Genomic DNA, 20,304 nt, shown 5'->3' on the forward strand with positions numbered 1-20,304 from the left:
GCTTAAAATATTGAACATTAAGTGCTGGGAGCAAATAAGTAGGTGTAGCTTGCCTGCCTTTTTGGAAAAAGGTCTGCTAAAGATGAGCTATACACAACCAGTCATAAACTCTAACAACTAAGTGGGGTGATCCACCCTTAGAATTCAATCTACCATATGCAAATTCTAAGGGAATCCATAATGTAGATCAAATATTTGCAACGTTATTCCAAACATAAAGTATCCTGTTCCTTGCACCCTTTACAAAATCTCCTGCTCTCTAATATACTCTTCACCTTGCACAGGGATTTTTCAACTAAAGGGACAGCAATCTAAGCACCAGACAGAGAAGACATTTACACAAATGTCCCCACCACTTTTAAATGGATACACATCATTCACAGCTTCTGCTGTTTTAACTTTGATTTAATATCCTGCTGAGCAGGAATGTAACATAATTTAAAATATGGTAGCTTTCTTTACATTTTTTAATTTCAGGTTAGAGAATTTAGATATTAAGCCTAACCATTTTAAACATTTTTTAAGAAAGCAAAATAAAAAACAGTGCATGAAAGTATTATAGAAGCAGATACGTACTACAAAAGAGACAATAACAAGATTAAAATAAAGGAGATTAAAAGTGAAAAGTATGTAGCAAAATTTGCCTGGTTTTAGGACCTGTGAAGATAATTTGTTTACAGAGTAGTCAAATCAAATGTATCAGAGTTACTGGCTCTCATGCCTGATTCTAGGCCCCTTTCACACAATTCTGAACCCAACTATGATCCGCTTGCTCAGCAGGGGATCTGTCTGCTGACCTCCAATGAGTGGGCTAATGACAGGTCTTATGCAGAGTGGACATGGACACAGCCTGCTCACCTCTATGGGTGATCCATTACTGCCATCCTATTTGGACCACTGGACAAAAGGGGAACAGATCCCCATCTGTCTGTACAGAGGTTCCGATTGGGTCTGCCTGAAAAACAGACAGGCGAACCCAATCAGAACATTCGTGTGAAAGGGATCTTAGGATTCCTGTTTGATGGAGATGAGAGCTGCAGCTGCCAATATCAGCAGCTTTTTGTTGATCCTCTAGAGGGTGTGGTTGAGCAAACCCCCACCCAATCAAAGAACTAAGGGGGTGTGTAGGATTTTACCTCAGCAGACACTAGCTTTTTAGGAGATACAATGTTCCCTATCAGTCTTCTGGATCTAATAATATACAGTAGGCATGTTTAGTGCTTACCTTATTGTTATTTTACTATACATAAGTGTAATAATTTATTATGATCATAGCTCCATAATAGCAGGAGTTAGCAGGAATAAACTATTTCAAGACATGCAAGACTTTTCAAAGGTAGCATATGCTACTTCCTTGAAGAATAACTTTTTGCACAGGTACAGAATTGAATGTTCCTCACTTGACTGATACACCTGGCTCAGGACTGCATCTGAACCAAAGGCAGAAACATTGTTTTGCATCAGAAAACCACATTTGAAATCTGGAGCTTGTAGCACTGGCCTGGTAGGTCTTTGCACACTCCAGGGTCCAGGACATCAGCTTAGGCAGTTCTTCCTTGGTTAGGTCAGTCAGGGGTTTAGTTAAACTTCCGTAGTTGCAAACAAATTTTCTTTAGTAACCAGCTGTCGCCAAAAATGATATAACCTGCTTCTTGATTTGAGTGATAGGCCAAGCCATGATGGACTTGGGCTTCCCTGTCTCAGGGTGCCTCCTTGTACCTGGTGTCCCAAGTACTGGACTTCTAGCATGCCTATCTGATGCTTACTTCATTTTCCAGCAGGACTTGGCACCTGCCCACACTGTCAAAAGCACCAAAACCTGGTTCAATGACCGTGGGATTACTGTGCTTGATTGGCCAGCAAACTCGCCTGACCTGAACCCCATAGAGAATCTATGGAGCATTGCCAAGAGAAAGATGAGAGACATGAGACCGAACAATGCAGTAGAGCTGAAGGCTGCTATTGAAGCATCCTGGTCTTCCATAACACCTCAGCAGTGCCACAGCCTGATAGCTTCCATGCCACTCCGCATTGAGGCAGTAATTTCTGCCAAAGGGGCCCAAACCAAGTACTGAGTACATATGCATGCTTATACTTTTCAGAGGTCCGATATTGTTCTATGTACAATCCTTGTTTTATTGATTGCATGTAATATTCTAATTTTCTGAGATTGGATTTTGGGTTTTCATGAGCTGTAAGCCATAATCATCACAATTATGACAAATCACAGCTTGAACTATCTTGCTTTGCATGTAATGAGGCTATCTCATATATTAGTTTCACCTTTTAAGTTGCATTACTGAAATAAATGAACTTTTGCACGATATTCTAATTTTTTGAGTTTCACCTGTATTATGTGTCACTCAGGTCTTGACTTCAGTAATTCCCAGATGGCCTGCTGGGGGAATCTTGTGTGCTACCATCAACAAATGTCGCCTAAACTGATTGAGCACAACAAGCTCCCATTTCTGCCCACTGCTTTCAGTGGGCAGATCCTCTCTGGACAACTTTCTATTGTCACAGTTACCCTTTTATTTTTTTCCCTTAGCAGGAGGATTAGAGGGCAGATTTCTAAGCTACTCTATCTTGGGTCAGTTTACAACACTTGCTCAAAGGAGCTACTACAACTCCTAGCCATCTGTCCCATGGGGAATTAAGACAGCAGCTGAAACTTGGCAGAAGGGGAATGTACTGGGTCACAGCAAGGAAAGGGGCTATGGGTGCCACCCAGAATCTCTCACTTTCTTCCCCATTGACAGCAGGTCAGCAAAGAGTGTCTGCTTAGTTTTCTCCTACATTAACCAGTTTTGGTTCCCTTTCTCAAGATGCCATGGGGCAAGCTCAAACTTCCTGCAGACTTTTGGCACCGTATGATGAAGATGTACAGCAGACTTAAATTAATAAAATGAAACATCCTCTTTATTAATATAAGTCTTTTGTAAATCTCCATCACATGGTACCGAAAGGTTTAACACTGGAAACCATAAGTGTGCAGGAAGGACAAGCTGGCTCTGTGCATTGAGGAAGGGAACCAACGAATCTCAAAACTTGTTGATATAAGAGAAATCCAACAGCTATCAACATGCTTTCACCTGTACTAGATCTTCCTACAGACAAGGGCAGAGGGATAATACTACAGGTACTGCATTAATCTTTGCAAGCACAATTGACTGCAGTTTATATGATTAGCAAACACAACTACAAAGCAAACACTTGGCAACATTAAATATCTGTTTCTTATCTTTTTATCTTTCATCTTTCCACTAAGCAAGGCAAGAGCTGTTCTATTCCTGCAACATTCTTTTATTTTGGGTTAGAGCATTTAGAGATTCAGCGTAACAATTTTTAAATATCATTTTAATTAGAAGGAAAAGAAAAACAGTGCATGAAAATATTTACAGAAAAAGATTAAGCAAAATAAACAATAGCAAAAGAGTTTTTCAGCATTTTTGCATTAGCTGCGTTTTTTGTGTTTTTTACCAGTTTGACCAAAAAATAAAAACATTTTTTGCTCAAAAATGTCCAAAAATTCCAGTTTGCCATGATTTACTGTGTTTTGCCGCATTTTTCAGCGTTAGAGCATTTTTACAGCTAAAAAACTCCTCTAGATTTTTATTATGATGATTTAAAACAGTTTATTGATATTATTTATTTTTACTGTATTCCCAAAGCTGTTTTTTTTATTTTGAACATGTGATCAGCAGCAGAGCACTAGAAGCTCCTCCTGCTTATGTTTCCCTGCAGACAGGCTGGGAAAGAGCTGAGTCATGTGACAGCTCTGATTAGGAAAAAAGGTACTTTTATTTTTAATTAAAATAATTACAGTGCCATCATCCACATACAGAAAGAGAAGGGACAGCGTAAATTAAACAGTGTGTGTTTAGTATCATATGCTCTTTTTAACACCTTTCCACCAGGCCTATAGCAGATTGACGGCTGGGCGGGACACTCGTTGTTGTGACTGGGTGTCATGTGATGTCTTGTCAAAAGCAGCCATTTGTGTGGCTGCAGGGCCATGCAGTGGCACGATCTGTCACCGGCTGTGTCCCATGGACACAGCCGATAACATATCACTACACCGACATGTTGCCAGTGTCATGTGACCAATCACAGCAGATCACATGTCGCTTGTATACAATGGATGGCTTCCTGTCATGCCATTCATTGTATACAATTGTGTTGTTAGCTGTGATTGATCAAAGCAGTCACATGGTACAGAGATAGCCAATCCCAGCTCATCTGTATCATGTGCTGAGCTTTGTCCAATCACAGCTAATCACAACAAAAGACTGAATGAATCAATTAACAATGATTGCAAATATCAATGAAATAAATTTGTATTAGCAATCATAATGTGTAAAAAAAACCAAATACTGATCACTTGCCCAGAATAGTTCAATGTTACTATGGTAACATTGTATTGCTTTGGTCACAGTGTGTTGAAAAAAAAACTAAAAAAAAAAAAAAAAGAATGTAATAAAAAATAAAAAAAATAGAAAAATGTGAAAAAAATGTATAAATTTACCATATTTTTCGCTCCATAAGACGCACTTTTTTCCCCCCAAAAAAGGGGGGAAAATGTCAGTGCCTGTTATGGAGCGAATATAAAGCGGCCGGTCTGGTATTTCTGCCGCCACCATGTCAGAATACCGGGCCGGCCGCTCAGCTGTTCTCTCCTGCAGGGCCTTACCTGTTCCTCGCTCCAGCGCTGCACAGTCTTCCCGCGCTGGCTTCTGTGACAGCCGGGTGCCCACTGCGCATGTGCTGAGGTTTGTGAATGATCTGGTGTCTTCTGGGACACATGACAGGTCCCAGAAGGCGCCGGGCCATTCACAAAGCGCAGCGCTTCTTGCGCATGCGCAGTGGGCACCCGGCTGTCACAGAAGCCGGCCCAGGAAGAAGAGCGAAGGACAACTCCGCGGAAGTGGGAGCGGGTACCTGTCAAATTCAGGTACCCGCTCCCCCTCCCTCCCCAAAGGTCAGCAGTCTCTGGTCATTCCCTGCACTGTCTGCAGTCTCTGGTCATTCCCTGCACTGTCTACAGTCTCTGGTCATTCCCTGCACTGTCTACAGTCTCTGGTCATTCCCTGCACTGTCTGCAATCTCTGGTCATTCCCTGCACTGTTTGCAGTCTCTGGTCATTCCCTGCACTGTGTCCGCAGTCTCTGGTCATCCCCTGTACTATGTCTGCAGTCTCTGGCCCATCTCCTGTACTATGTCCGCAGTATCTGGTCATCTCCTGTACTGTGTCCGCAGTCTCTGGTCATCCCTGTACTGTGTCCACAGTCTCTGGTCATCGCCTGTACTGTGTCCGCAGTCTCTGGTCATCTCCTGTACTGTGTCCGCAGTCTCTGGTCATCTCCTGTACTGTGTCCGCAGTTTCTGGTCATCTACTGTATTGTGTCCGCAGTCTCTGGTCATCTCCTGTATTGTGTCCGCAGTCTCTGGTCATCCCCTGTACTGTGTCTGCAGTCCATTGGTTCAGAATATTTTTTTTTCTTGTTTTTCGCCTCTAAAACCTAGGTGCGTCTTATGGTCAGGTGCGTCTTATGGAGCGAAAAATACGGTAATTATTTTTAGTGTTTTTACATACTGTCACCAGTCAGTGTCCCTGATCACCACCATACCTGTTATATAATCATGCTGTACTGGACTGGTGACTATGTAAAAAAAAATTTTTTTTTTTTTATTTTCTACATTTTCCAAAACATTGTAACAAAAAATTACAACCTCCAAAAAACTCACCATGCCTCTTATTAAATATCTTGGACTGTCTATTTTCCAAAAATGGGTAATTTTGGGGGTATTTGTACTATGCTTGCGTTTTTGGGCCTCAAGAAATGAGATTGTCCGTCAGTACATTGATTGATCGATTGTCAGACATATATACCATGGTTTGTGGACTCTATAACTTTCCTACAGACTAAATAATATACACTAATTTGGGGTATGTTCACCAAAGAAATGTAGCAGAATACATTTTGACCTAAATTTATGAAGAAATTTATTTTTTTGCTACATTTTATAACAAAAACGAAACATTAGTTTTTTTCAAAAGTTTCAGTTTTTTTTTTGTTTATTTAGCAAAAAAAACTCAGTGGTGATTAAATACCACCAAAAGAAAGCTATATTTGTGTGATAAAAATGATAAATTTTTTTATGGGTACAGCGTGCATGACTGCGCCATTGTCATTCAAAGTGTGACAACACTAAAAGCTGAAAATTGGCCTGGGCAGGAAGGGGGTAAAAATGGTTTACTGGTGGTTTTATTGAATTGTTTAAAACACCTTTTGCACTGTACACACCTGATGAAACCTTTCTCTAATGTAAAACATGGTGGGTTAAGGGATTTTTGTGGTGTTTAATATTTTTCTTTATTTTTCATTATGGGCACTTTTATGGAGCAAAGTGGGTTTAGTTGTAGGAGGAAAGGGAGATTTTTGTGGACTGGTGGAGATAGTGGATTGACAGGAGTGCATTCTTTTCCCAGGCTGGAAGGTTACTGTGATATATTTTATTTTGATGGACAACTGAGCCTTTTATTAATCACAGTAATCCTCAGTATCAATCCATGTCCTTGGGTTGTGGTATGTGGCCAGGATACTGACCCTATCCTATACACATCTTCACTCAAACAGGAAAATTGACCAATGGCAGCTAAATACATTCTTGCTGCCTGGCTGTTATCTCCCTACATTGAAGGTAGTTGTATATCTTTTCCATCATTTTGTATTTTTGCAGTAATTCCACATTGCCTTATAAGGTTATATATCTGGCATCCTTATGACTTCCTTTCATTTCCTACATTATGAGTTTTAGACAGTTATGAATAAAAGTGAAGTTTTAGGTCATAGTGAGCTTGGTGCGTATTTATAGCGCACCGCTGCTGTTGTTTCTCTGAACTAAGCAGACAAAAATTAAGTTTAGGATAAAAAGCAAACATATCTATTTCCCTTTCTATTGCACTGTCTGCGGTTGCATTATGATTGACATCACAGCTAGCCAATCATGTACATCCAAGGGGCTGATGTGATTGGCCACCAATGTAGTCAGTTACAATGGTATCACAAAAGAGGCAAGGCTGTTGTACAGTTGCAAGAAAAAGTATGTGAACCCTTTGGGATTACATGGAGTTTTGCATGAATTGGGCATAAAATGTGCTCTGAACGTCATCTAAGTCACAACAATAGAAGAACACAGTCTGCTGAACATAATACTACACAAACATTAGACGTTGCCATGGTTTAATTGCACATAACATGTAAACATTCACAGTGCAGGGAGGAAAAAGTATGTGAGGCCCTAGCTTAATGACTTCTCCCAGAGCTAATTGGAGCCAGGAGTGAGCCAACCTTGACTCCAATCAGTGTGATGATATTGGATGTGTTGCTGACAGCTGTCCTGCCCTTAAAAAACACACACCTGTTTTGGGTTTACTGGTTTCAAGAAGCACTGTCTGATGTGAACCATGCCTCGCAAAAAAGAACTTTCAGCAGACCTACGATCAAGAATTGTTGACTTGCATGAAGCTGGAAAGGGTTACAAAAGTATCTCCAAAAGCTTTGATGTTCATGTGTCCACGGTAAGACAGACTGTCTACAAATGGAGAAAGTTTAGCACTGTTGCTACTCTCCCTAGGCGTGGTCGTCCTGTAAAAATGACTGCAAGAGCACAGCGCAGAATGCTGCATGAGGTAAAGAAGAATCCCAGAGTGTCAGCTAAAGACCTACAGAAATCTCTGGCACATGCTAACATTTTTGTTGACACATCTAAAATAAGGAAAACATTAAACAAGAATGGAGTACATGGGAGGACACCACGGAGGAAGCCATTGCTGTCCAAAAAGAATATTGCAGCACGTTTGAAGTTTGCAAAAGAGCACCTGGATGTTCCACAGCACTACTGGCAAAATATACTGTGGACAGATGAAACCAAGATTGAGTTGTTTGGGAAGAACACAAAACACTCTGTGTGGAGAAAAAAAGGCACAGCACACCAACATCAAAACCTCATCCCCACTGTAAAACATGGCGGAAGGAGCATCATGGTTTGGGGCTGCTTTGCTGCCTCAGGGCCTGGACGGATTGTTGTCATTGATGGGAAAATTAATTCCAGAGTTTATCAAGACATTTTGCAGGAAAACGTACGACCATCTTTCCGCCAACTGAAGCTCCGCAGAGGATGGGTGATGCAACAGGACAATGACCCAAAGCATACAAGTAATTCAACAAAACAATGGCCGCAACAGCACAGAATACGCCTTCTGGAGTAGCCCAGTCAGAGTCCTGACCTCAACCCGATTGAAATGCTGTGGCATGACCTTGAGAGAGCGATTCACACCAGACATCCCAAGAATATTGCTACACTGAAACAGTTTTGTGAAGAAGAGTGGTCCAAAATTACTCCAGATCGTTGTGCAGGTCTAATGTGAAACTACAGGAAACATTTGGTTGAGGTTATTGCTGCCAAAAGAGGGTCAACCAGTTATTAAATCCAAAGGTTCACATACTTTTTCCTCCCTGCACTGTGAATGTTTACATGTTATGTGCAATTAAACCATGGCAACATCTAATGTTTGTGTGGTATTATGTTCAGCAGACTGTGTTCTTCTATTGTTGTGACTTAGATGACGTTCAGAGCACATTTTATGCCCAATTCATGCAAAACTCCACGTAATCCCAAGGGGTTCACATACTTTTTCTTGCAACTGTATGTTGTATGTTGAGACAGACTAGACAGAGAGGCAGTCTTCATGACAGTTCCACTTTAAATATTACACTAAGACACAGACTTTTTTTTTTCTTTTTAAAGGCATTAGTGTTCTTAGTGTAAATGTTTTTTTTTTTATCCTAAATTATATTGTTTATTTCAATGCTCAATCAATAACACATAATCTATGTATTTAACTTTTTGATATAATCAGCTATCTAAATACAGGAAAGTATAAAACATCCTGACATAATCAATAAGACAGGTTACGTAAAAATGTAATAAACATTATCCTTTTCTGAACTTGTCATTTGTCTCCTTTCACACAGATAACAATATCAATATACCTGCAGACAACTTACCATGAATCAAAAGGACTACCAGGAAGAGTGTGGCTAGCCAAGGTCTGGAGTCCTTGAATTCCATTACCCAAGAAGAAAATCGCTCTGTGTGCTCTGGATGTTTCTGCTAAATGCCAGAGATATACTGTAGAGGGATGTTTTTTATGCGCTGTCATTTGCTCACGAGTTAATCAATGTCTAATTCATTCTAATCTCAGGTTAATCAGTATATTAATTTCATGTCTCTCCTCACTGTTTAATAGCAATGATTATGAAGCCTAGAATTATTATTATTGCTGGAGTCTGCATTCAGCAGGCCCTGGCAACTGACTCTAGCCCTTCTCCAAACCGTTTCTGCTTCGCAGCTCCACACTACACTTTGGGGGAATCGGTAACTGGATATTAACATATATAGGTAATCACATCAGAGATTGTTGATCCAGGAAATACCTAATTGCCTTCTGGGGGATCAGGAAGGAATTTATTTTTCCCATGCTGAAGCAAATTGGAGTATATAGGATTTTTTTTCGCCTTCCTCTGGATGGGAGTATAGGATTTTATATATGAAGGGTATTTTTAACTCTATTTATTTTTTGCTCATTCAGTCATTTTATTAAGCATTTAAGGCAGTACAATAGAAAGAAATGAGGAAATGAACCAGTGACAGACTGTTACAGAATGAAGCACAAAAAATATCAACAAGTACCATATTCAGGCTAAATATTAGGTAGTTCTGCTGGTTTACATAGCAGAGAGTTTATACAAAAACCTGTGATATTATCAATGAAAAAGAAAAGACAAAAAAAATACATACAGAGAAGACTGATGGTTGTTCAAGATGAAGTAATGTGTACACCACAGGAAAAAACAACTCAATGAGAAAAAACATACTTGTGAAGTTATAAATGGCAGATGGCTAACATGGTGGAAATATACTTATTGTGGCACAAGTCAAAATGCAGAGAATAATGAAGGAAATAAAAGCAAAGAATGAGCGAAGATAGGGGAGAAGGGGGTTGGGGGGGCCGAGGGAGGATGGGGTAATGATGAGGTAAGGAGAGGGAAAAGACCCATAGGTCTCTGAGGAATAACAAGTGATTAACAATTTAGGACATCTGGATTTGGTTGGGTATAGAAGATCCAAGGTGTCCATATTTTTCAGAACCTCTGCTAGGTATCTGAGGAAATGTCGTTAATGTCTCATTGATTATGGTTACGTTCAGCTGAGACTGGACTTCAGAAAAGTTCAGTGCTGGGGACCTCCATGCGCTAGTGATCGTCTGCTTTGTGGCAGCAAAAATATTTTCTTCTATTGATTGAGCTACGTAGACTTGTGACTATGTAACTCTATCATTCACAACTCAGCCTTCTCCCTTCATTTCTTTAACTACCTTATTTGTTTTTTTTGGTTGAACAAACTACCCAAAGCCTTTCCTCATAACATGTCCCCTTCCCTAATGCCATTAGGCACCACTCTTCACACAAAACAATCCACAAATACAAGTACTTTGCTATAGAGAGAAAGCAAAAATACAGGATGTAAAAATCCACAATGAAAAACAAAGCACAGAACAACAACAGGGTGAGATATTACGTTATTTATTACACATATTTCTATAGCACCAACATACCAACACATTAAATACACTGATCCACCATAACTTCATGACCACTGATGGGTTATTTGAATAACATTGATTATCTTCTTCCAATGGCATACGAAAGTCGTGGAATATGTTAGGCAGCAGATAAACATGTTGTCCCTGAAATGGCTGAAAGACATCACAAAGATCCAATTCCTTCAAATCAGGCACAATTGTTGTAGTAAAGATGACAATGCATTACTTGTTCCAGTAAAGCAGTTTTTATCTCCTGGAGTGCCCGTGTGGTCTACAATATGAGGTCAGGACCACTCGGGCACTCCAGGTAGGAACTGGAGAACATCTTGCCAATATTAAAAAAACGCTTCAAAGGGCATAGCCTGTCAAGGCATTATTCTGTTGGTCATAATCATCCCTCTTCTCTGAAAATTGTAGGAATTGACATTTCTCACTGGCATGGTAGTAATATTATAAGGGAAATATTTCTGGGGGAAACACGCTGAATCTATTAGTTGAGATCCTACACTCCACATGGATTGCATGTGGAGTGGGACCTTAATTGTTTTAATAATAATAGCTGATAATCCTCCTCAGTTTACATGCTTTTGTTCTCTTCACGATTTAATATTTTTTTTATTTAATGTAATTTATTGTACTTTTTTTAAAATGTATTTATTTATCATCTTTTTAATTATGATTTTATTGTACTGTAGGGCAGCACAGTGGCTAAATGGTTAGCACTTCCACCTGGCAGTACTAGGGTTGTTGGTTCAAATCCCACTCACAACACCTCCTGCCTGGAGTTTGCATGTTCTCCCTGTGCCTGCGTGGGTTTCCTCCGGGTACTCCGGTTTCCTCTCACACTCCAAAGACATGCTGTAGGTTAATTGGATCCTGTCTAAACTGGCCCTAGTATATGAATGTGAGTTAGGGACCTTACATTGTACACCCTTTGAGGGTTAGGGACTGATGTGAATGTACAATATATATGTAAAGCGCTGTGTAAATAGATGGCGCTATTTTAGTACCTGAAATAAATAAATAATTGTACTTGGATTGTTTTTAAACTTGATATAATTTTTTGGGGGCAAATAAAATGTTTTTTAATTTGATTTATTTATGGTGCAGGCATTTGTGATGAAAAATTAGTACTTTATGTGGTAATTTGATTTATGTCTCCTAGATGGAGCCCAGTATGGGTGTTAGTAATAGAATAAGTACAAAATGAATGGCAACATTAAAGTTTTATTATTTGTCTTGATTTCTTAATATATACATATTCATACTTGTTCTTGTTGCTAAATATGATTGGTGATAATTAAATTGTAAACCGTTAGATCCCTGGGTAGTGCTCAATTATTCTGTGGGCTGCACCATATAAAGCTGTAATGGACGTCATGAGTGCAATCCTGTCTCCTGAAGATGTGTACTAACACAAAACGTGTTGGGTGGAACCTATTCATGATGTCATCATGCATGCCGCTGGTTGAGTGGTGATGCCGGTAACATGTTTGATGTAACGGAAAATCTTGTGTATCCGGATATATACGGATCAAGCTGATGAAATACTGGATCCTTTGGCAGCACAGTGGCTAAATGGTTAGCACCTCCGCCTGGCAATACTAAGCTCGTTGGTTCAAATCCCAACCATGACACCTCCTGCCTGGATTTTGCATGTTCTCCCTGTGCCTGCGTGGGTTTCCTCCCAGACTCTAAAGACATGCTGGTAGGCTAATTGGATCCTGTCTAAATTGGCCCTAGTATGTGTGTGTATGAATGTAAGTTAGGGACCTTAGATTTTACACCCCTTGAGGGTTAGGGACTGATGTGAATGTACAATATATATTTGAAGCGCTGCGTAAATTGACAGCACTATATAAGTACCTGTAATAAATAAATCCTTTGACATTGTGTTGGAGCCATCTAGTGGTGTGAAGTGACCAGATGCATATCCCAGGCTGCTGCTGCTGAGATCGTGGTCTTATTCAATACATGCTGTATTAACCTCCTCTATCATAGAGGTCTGCCATTTTTGGTAAGGATTTTGCACATGTGGAGGTGGTTTAGTGTGTGAAGATGCACTGAAGTGATCATAGATTTCATATCACCAGTTTTGGGATGATTTGTGGACTATGAATTTTTGGTTGGACTTTTAGTTATGTATTTATTTTCATTCATGCACTTGTGCATTTTATTCACTTTGTAAGGTGTATGATTATGCCTATTTTTAGATATGTTTTAGAAATTCAAGTATTATTTATGAATTTTTGTATTTGAACAGAATTTTATCTTTATTTATTATTTATTTATTATTATTACACAGTATTTATATAGCGCCAACAGTTTGCTCAGTGCTGTACATTATAATGGGAGACAATACATGAGACAGTACAGTAACAATACAATAAAATACACGAGGGGTTCGAGGGCCCTGCTCCTTGGAGCTTACAACCTAGGAGGGAGGGGAGAGTGGCACAGGAGGAAATAGCTGTGGGGGATGGAGTGGTGGGGAGAGCGGAGGAGATCAGCAGTTAGGTGAGGGTGGGGTAGGCTTCTCTGAAGAGATGGGTTTTCAGGGTGCGCCTAAAGGTGAGGAGGGTAGATGACAGTCTGATGGATTGGGTAGTGAGTTCCAGAGGATGGGGAAGCCCTGGAGAAGTCCTGGAGACAGGTATGGGAGGAGGAGACCAGGGAACTGGAGAGTAGGAGGTCTTGTGAGGAGTGGAGAGTGCCTTTTGGGTGGTAGATGGATATCAGGTTGGTGATGTAGTTTGGGGCAGTGTTATGAACAGCTTTGTATGGCAATGTTAGTATTTTGAATTTTATGCATTGGGCAAACGGAAGCCAGTGGAGGGATTGTCAGAGGGGGGTGGCAGATACGGAGCGGTTAGTAAGGTGGATGAGTCTGGCAGCAGAATTGAGGATAGACTGAAGCGGGGATAGCCTGTGTTGGGGTAGGCTGGCGAGGAGGGAGTTACAGTAGTCAAGTCGTGATATGATAAGGGAGTGAATGAGCTGCTGTGTAGTTTCTGGAGTTAGGAACGTGCGTATTTTGGAGATGTTGCGGAGGTGGAGTCTGCATGAATTTGTCAGCGATTGGATCTGGGGCTGGAAAGACAGATTGGAGTCTAGAATGACACCTAGTACTCTGGCTTGCGGGATGGGGCTGATGGTGGCGCGGTTGGTCGTAATGGAGAGGTCGGGGGGGGGACGCGGGCTGGGGGGAAAACTAGGAGCTCGGTTTTGGCAAGGTTTAATTTGAGGAAGTGGAGTGACATCCAGTCTGATATGTCGTTCAGAAGTCTAGTGATTTGGGCGGAGACTGAAGGGGTGAGGTGAGGGGTAGAGAGATAGATTTGAGTGTCATTGACATAGAGATGGTAGTTGAATCCGTGGGAGTGTATCAGTTGACCAAGGGAGGAGACGTAGATGGAGAAGAGAAGGGGCCCAAGGACAGAACCTTGGGGGACCCCAACAGAGAGGGGGAGTGAGGGGGAGGTGGCAGCGTTATAGGTAACACTGAAGGAGCGTTGTGATAGATAGGAAGAGAGCCAGGAGAGAGCGGAGTCTCTGAGGCCAAAAGAGTATAGTCTTTTGAGAAGGAGGGGGTGGTCGACCGTGTCGAAAGCTGCAGAGAGGTCTAGGAGTAGTAGCACTGAATAGTGGCCATTGACTTTGGCAGTTAGCAGGTCGTTGGCGAGTTTGAGTAGGTCGGTTTTGGTGGAGTGTAGAGGACTGTCAGGGAACGAGAAGATCACCGCGGCGCACGAATCTGCACATGCGTAGGATCCCGACAAGACATACAGGCAGGCGGGCACTAGGACCCAGGGGCGCCTGTCACCAATGATGGCGCCGGGCAGGCACTAGGACCCAGGCGCGCCTGTCGGCGCCGAGCGGGCTATTTAAACCAGCTCTTGCAATGCTCACATTACCATATGGTCTTGTTCCTGTTTGTTCTGTTCCTGAGATTGTCTTGTTGCCGACCTAGCCTGACCCTGATTGCCGTTGACCGTCTCCTGCCGTGACCCCTGGCTCATCTTGACTTCTCTTCTGCCTGTTCCTGATGATCTGACCTCCTGCTGCTGAACCTGGCCTGTGTCCGATTACTCTTTGCTTACTGCTCTGTACCGTTTGCCTCCACTGTTACTGACCCGGCCTGCCTGACTTCGCTATCTCTCCACGGTGTCATCCGTCCATCCATCCTGCACGGATCCACCCACTGCTGCCAAATCTGCTCCGCCTCTTCACAGCAGGCTCTGGAATTTACCTCTACCACAGGTGGGTGTACTCAGGGGACGCGACCTGGTCTCCAAGTCCATCCCCACCATCAGGGGCTCTGGTGAATAAGCAGACTGGGGCTTAGACTCTGCTCCCTGGGGAACCCCGGCCTGTGGATCTCTAGAGTCACTGCCAGTCGGTACCTGACAGTACCATACGGCCATGGCTGTGCCTGGAGGAGGTCCTTCCCCGTGGGATGAGATTTGCCAACATCTGGCAGCACTCACACAAGCCGTCAAGACACTACAGAAGGGGTATACCCATTTGGAGGGACGCATTCAGACCCTAGCCTCACCAGCGGTCACGTCCCCGGATCCACCTACATCGCCTCCTGCCATGGGCCCCACAGAATTCTCTGCCAGAGCAATGGTCACTCTACCTCCACCCAAACCTCATGTGCCAACGCCCGAGTGTTTCAATGGGGATCGAGGGAAGTTCCAGGCATTTCAAAATTCCTGTCAGTTATACTTTGATTTACAGCCACAGAAATTCTCTTCAGAATCTGTAAAGGTGGGGTTCATCATATCATTACTGCAGGGTGAACCTCAGGGCTGGGCCCACCAACTGCTGGAAGCCCGCCATCCACAGCTGAACTCGGTCTCCGCATTCTTCAAGGCAATGGCGCAGTTGTACGACGACCCACAATGGACCACTTCTGCTAAGGCGGCTCTGTACTCCCTCCAACAAGGCCGCCGAGCAGCAGAAGATTACGCTTCCGAATTTAGGCGCTGGAGTGGCGACACCCAATGGAACGACGCAGCCCTGCGTCATCAATTCCGCTTAGGCCTATCTGACCCACTCAAGGATGAATTAGCTAGAGTGGGCATGCCTGACTCCCTGGAAGATCTTATAACTCTGGCCATCCAGATTGATCACAGGCTGCGGGAATGGAGGCTAGAAAGGTCCAGTCAGGGTCTGAGACCGACATGGGTGCTACCCCGGTGTCAGCGACCGACTGGCGGTAGCCACTAGCAGCCCACTGGCCGGAATCCCTCAGGGCGCGGAGTCTAAGCCTCAGTCTGGTTTCACTAGAGCCCCTGATGGTGGGGATGGACTTGAAGCAGCCTGAGACCAGGTCGCGACCCCCAAGGAACACCAGCTGTGGTAGAGGCGGAAGCCAATGGCGTAGAGCAGGTGAGAGCCAGACGTGAAGAGGTATGCGTGGTCAGATGGGCCGGGTCAGTAACAGCAGAGCAGACAGTGCAGAGCGGCAGGCAGAAGAATAACAGGTCACAAGCCGGGTTCAGTAACAGGAGGTCAGACAATCAGGAACAGGTAGAGAATAGTCAGGACTTAGCCAGGGGTCAGAGCAGGAGAAGGCAGCAGTATCAGGAACAGGCTTGGGTCAGCAACAAGGTATCAGGAACACAGGAGTAATCAGGAACACAGGAACAGGACAAGACCAGAAGGCGATTTGGAGATGCACAGGGCAGGTTTAAATAGGCTGCCCTGTGCTCTCATTGGTGCGGCCGCGATCGCTAGTGCGCATGCGCGGCCGCGATCGCCTAGGATTCAGTGCTCGCTGGATCGGACGAGTCGGCGCTCTGTGCATGCGCGCACCGCCGAGGCGCCGGGATCCCTGACACCTGGGTACCGCTCCAGTCTAATTCCTGTGTTAGTAGTCGGAACCCTGAACCTACAGATGGGGCCGAACCCATGCAACTCGGACTGATACGGCCTTCTTTAACAGTTGAAGAACGCCAAAGACGCCGGCTTCACAACCTCTGCCTCTACTGTGGGGAAGCTGGTCATTTTGTGCGCGCCTGTCCGGCAAAGTTAAGTTTGCCTCTGTTGCTTCTGCTATATCCCCAGCATGTCTTAACAACTCGACTCACTTAGCCGTGCCTATCTCATTCCAGCTCCACGGAAGAACCGTGTCAGTGACGGCCATTATTGATTCAGGGGCCTGCAGCTGCTTTATAGACTTAGGCTTTGCTACCCATCAGCAGATTCCCTTACAAACCAAGGAGCGAGGTTTGAACATCTTTCTGGCCGATGGGTCCCGGATCAAATCTGGACTGGTAGATCCAGAAACCCCACCAATCTGTACTACGGTGGCCGGCCACCATCGGGAACTCCTTCGCTTGGATGCCATTGAGTCCCCATTATTCCCAGTTATTTTGGTGCTCCCCTGGTTACAAGTGCATGACCCCCAAATTAACTGGAAGACAGGTCAATCCAGTTCAGCTCGTCCTATTGCCAAGAGCATTGTTGTCCCAAAACACCGTTGGTCACACAGGCACTATTATGTGTGGACACTGATGCAGAGCTAGCTCGAGCAATTCCTTCGGCTTACCACAGTTACCTCGATGTATTCAGCCAACGGGGAGCAGACATTCTTCCTCCGCACCGAGCATATGACTGCTCGATCGATCTTCTTCCAGGGTCTGAAATCCCTTTTGGGCGAATTTTTCCCTTGTCCGAACGAGAGCTGGGGACACTCAAGGACTATATAGATGAGAACCAGAAGGGATTCATCCATCCTTCCACGTCACCAGCTGGAGCCGGGATCTTCTTCGTGGAGAAGAAGGACAAGTCCCTGAGGCCCTGTGTAGATTATAGGGAACTGAACAAGATAACCATGAAGAACCGCTATTCCCTTCCCTTATTCCCCGAGATTGAAGACGGCAACTATCTTTACCAAGTTGGACCTGAGGGGTGCCTATAATTTGGTCCGCATTCGAGAGGGGGATGAGTGGAAGACAGTGTTCCGCACCCGTTTCGGTCACTGCGAGTACCTAGTCATGCCGTTTGGGTTGTGCAACGCACCCGCCACTTTTCAGCATTTTATAAATTATATATTCAAGGACTATTTGGATGTTTTTGTCGTTATCTATTTAGATGACATCTTGATTTTTTCCCCATCCTTGGAGGCGCATCGAGGTCATGTCAGGAGCGTGCTGGAGCGACTCCGCCAACACGGGCTCTACGCCAAGGCAGAAAAATGCAGCTTTGAGCAGCACAGTATTCCATTCCTGGGACTAATTATTTCCACCACAGGAATTCCCATGGATCCCCAGAAGATTTCTGCAATCTTGGAATGGCCAGTACCGGCTGACAAGAAGGGCATTCAGCGGTTCATTGGCTTCGCCAATTTTTACCGAGAATTTATAAAGAACTTTTTGGGTCTTGTATCCCCCATCACTCAACTCACGAAGCTGGGGGTTCTCTTCCAGTGGACTCCTGAAGCGCAGGCTGCCTTTGAGACCCTGAAGAGATTGTTTACAGCAGCACCCATATTGATTCACCCCGACTCTTCGTTGCCGTACATATTGGAGGTTGATGCATCCGAAAACGCAGGAGCAGTTCTGTCTCAAAGGAAGGGTCTTAAGGAACTCATGCACCCTGTAGCCTTCTTCTCCAGGAAGCTCACACAAGCGGAGAGAAACTATGACATTGGAGACCGGGAGCTCTTGGCAATCAAGACAGCACTGGAAGAGGGGAGGTACCTGCTGGAGGGGGCCATGCATCCAATCCTAGTTTACACGGACCATAAAAACCTAGAATATTTGAGGACGGCTAAGCGCCTTCGACCCCGTCAGGCCAGATGGGCATTGTTCTTTTCGAGGTTTGTTCTCCATATAACGTACAGACCAGGGTCTAAGAACACGAAACCCGATGCGCTTTCTCGCATGTTTGAGGACCCTAAAGAAACTCCTACACCAGACAATCTTGCCGGCAGGGAACTTCCTACTTTTGCAATCGAAACTCCTGTCCAAATTACAAACTGCATCTGTGGGATTTCCCAATCCACCTGGAGTCTCGATTCAAAATAGAGATGGGCTCTTATGGAAAGGGGAGCAGATCGTGGTACCCGAAGAAGCTCGAACTCTTATCCTGGGATACTGCCACGATCACCCGTTGGCAGGCCACTTTGGAGTGTTCAAAACATTAGAACTGGTACAGCGCACGTTTTGGTGGCCGAGTATGGCCAAGGACTGCAAAGCTTACATGAAGACCTGTGCCATCCTTTTCCTCCGCATATCACCCACAGACGAATGGGCAGACTGAACAGACCAACCAAACTCTGGAGCAATACCTCAGGTGCTACACCTCGTTTCTCCAGAATGACTGGCTGGCACTCCTGCCTTTGGCAGAATTCGCTTATAACAATCCGCCACCAAGCAATCCCCGTTTTTCGCCAACTATGGGTTCCACCCTACCTTCCTGCCTGAGCTAACTCCAGAAATTTCAGTTCTGGCTGCTCAAGATACTCTGAACTTCTTTGCATCCAATAACAAGGTATTACAGGAGGCAGTGGCAAAAGCTCAGGAGGATAATAAGAAAGGCTTTGATAGAAGAAAAAGAGGGGAGTTGATCTTGCACCCAGGAGATCAAGTCTGGTTGGCAACAACCAACCTGAGGTTGGCATGCCCATCGAGGAAATTGGCACCCAAATTCGTGGGCCCATTCCAAGTGAAACGTCAGATTAATGAAGTGGCCTATGTATTATCGCTTCCCGAATCTTTCAAAATACATCCTGTTTTCCATATATCCCTGTTAAAACCTGCAGCATTGGATCCTTTTCCGGAGTGAAGTTCAAGACACCCAGAGGCCCTAGACGTTGATGGAGAAGAATTTGAGGTTGAGGCGATCTTAGACTGCAGGAAGAGAAGAGGTCAGACACAGTACCTCATTAAATGGAAAGGCTTTGGCCCAGAAGAAAATTAGTGGGAGCCAGCGCAAAATGTCCATGCTCCTAGGTTAATTCAAGAATTTTTCCGCAACCAGCCACGAAAGAGGAGTCAGTTGGGCATCCGGAGGCTGCCCATAGGGGGGGCAATGTCAGGGAACGAGAAGATCACCGCGGCGCACGAATCTGCACATGCGTACGATCCCGACAAGACATACAGGCAGGCAGGCACTAGGACCCAGGCGCGCCTGTCACCAATGACGATGCCGGGCAGGCACTAGGACCCAGGCGCGCCTGTCGGCGCTGCGCAGGATAGTTAAACCAGCTCTTGCAATGCTCACATTGTCGTATGGTCTTGTTCCTGTTGTTTCTGCTTGTTCTGTTCCTGAGATTGCCTTGTTGCCGACCTAGCCTGACCCTGATTGCCGTTGACCATCTCCTGCCCTGATCCCTGGCTCGTCTTGACTTCTCTTCTGCCTGTTCCTGATGATCTGACCTCCTGCTGCTGAACCTGGCCTGTGACCCAATTACTCTTTGCCGTTTGCCTCCACTGTTACCGACCCGGCCTGCCTGACTTCGCTATCTCTCCACGGTGTCATCCGTCCATCCATCCTGCACAGATCCACCCGCTGCTGCCAAATCTGCTCCGCCTCTTCACAGCAGGCTCTGATCCACAAAATACCACTGGCATTTACCTCTACCACAGCTGGGTGCACTCAGGGGCCGCGACCTGGTCTCAGCC

Source organism: Staurois parvus, unplaced genomic scaffold (genome assembly GCF_062004578.1).
Source record: "Staurois parvus isolate SC_StPar_1 unplaced genomic scaffold, SC_StPar_1.0 ptg000387l, whole genome shotgun sequence".
NCBI classification, from domain to species: Eukaryota; Metazoa; Chordata; class Amphibia; order Anura; family Ranidae; genus Staurois; species Staurois parvus.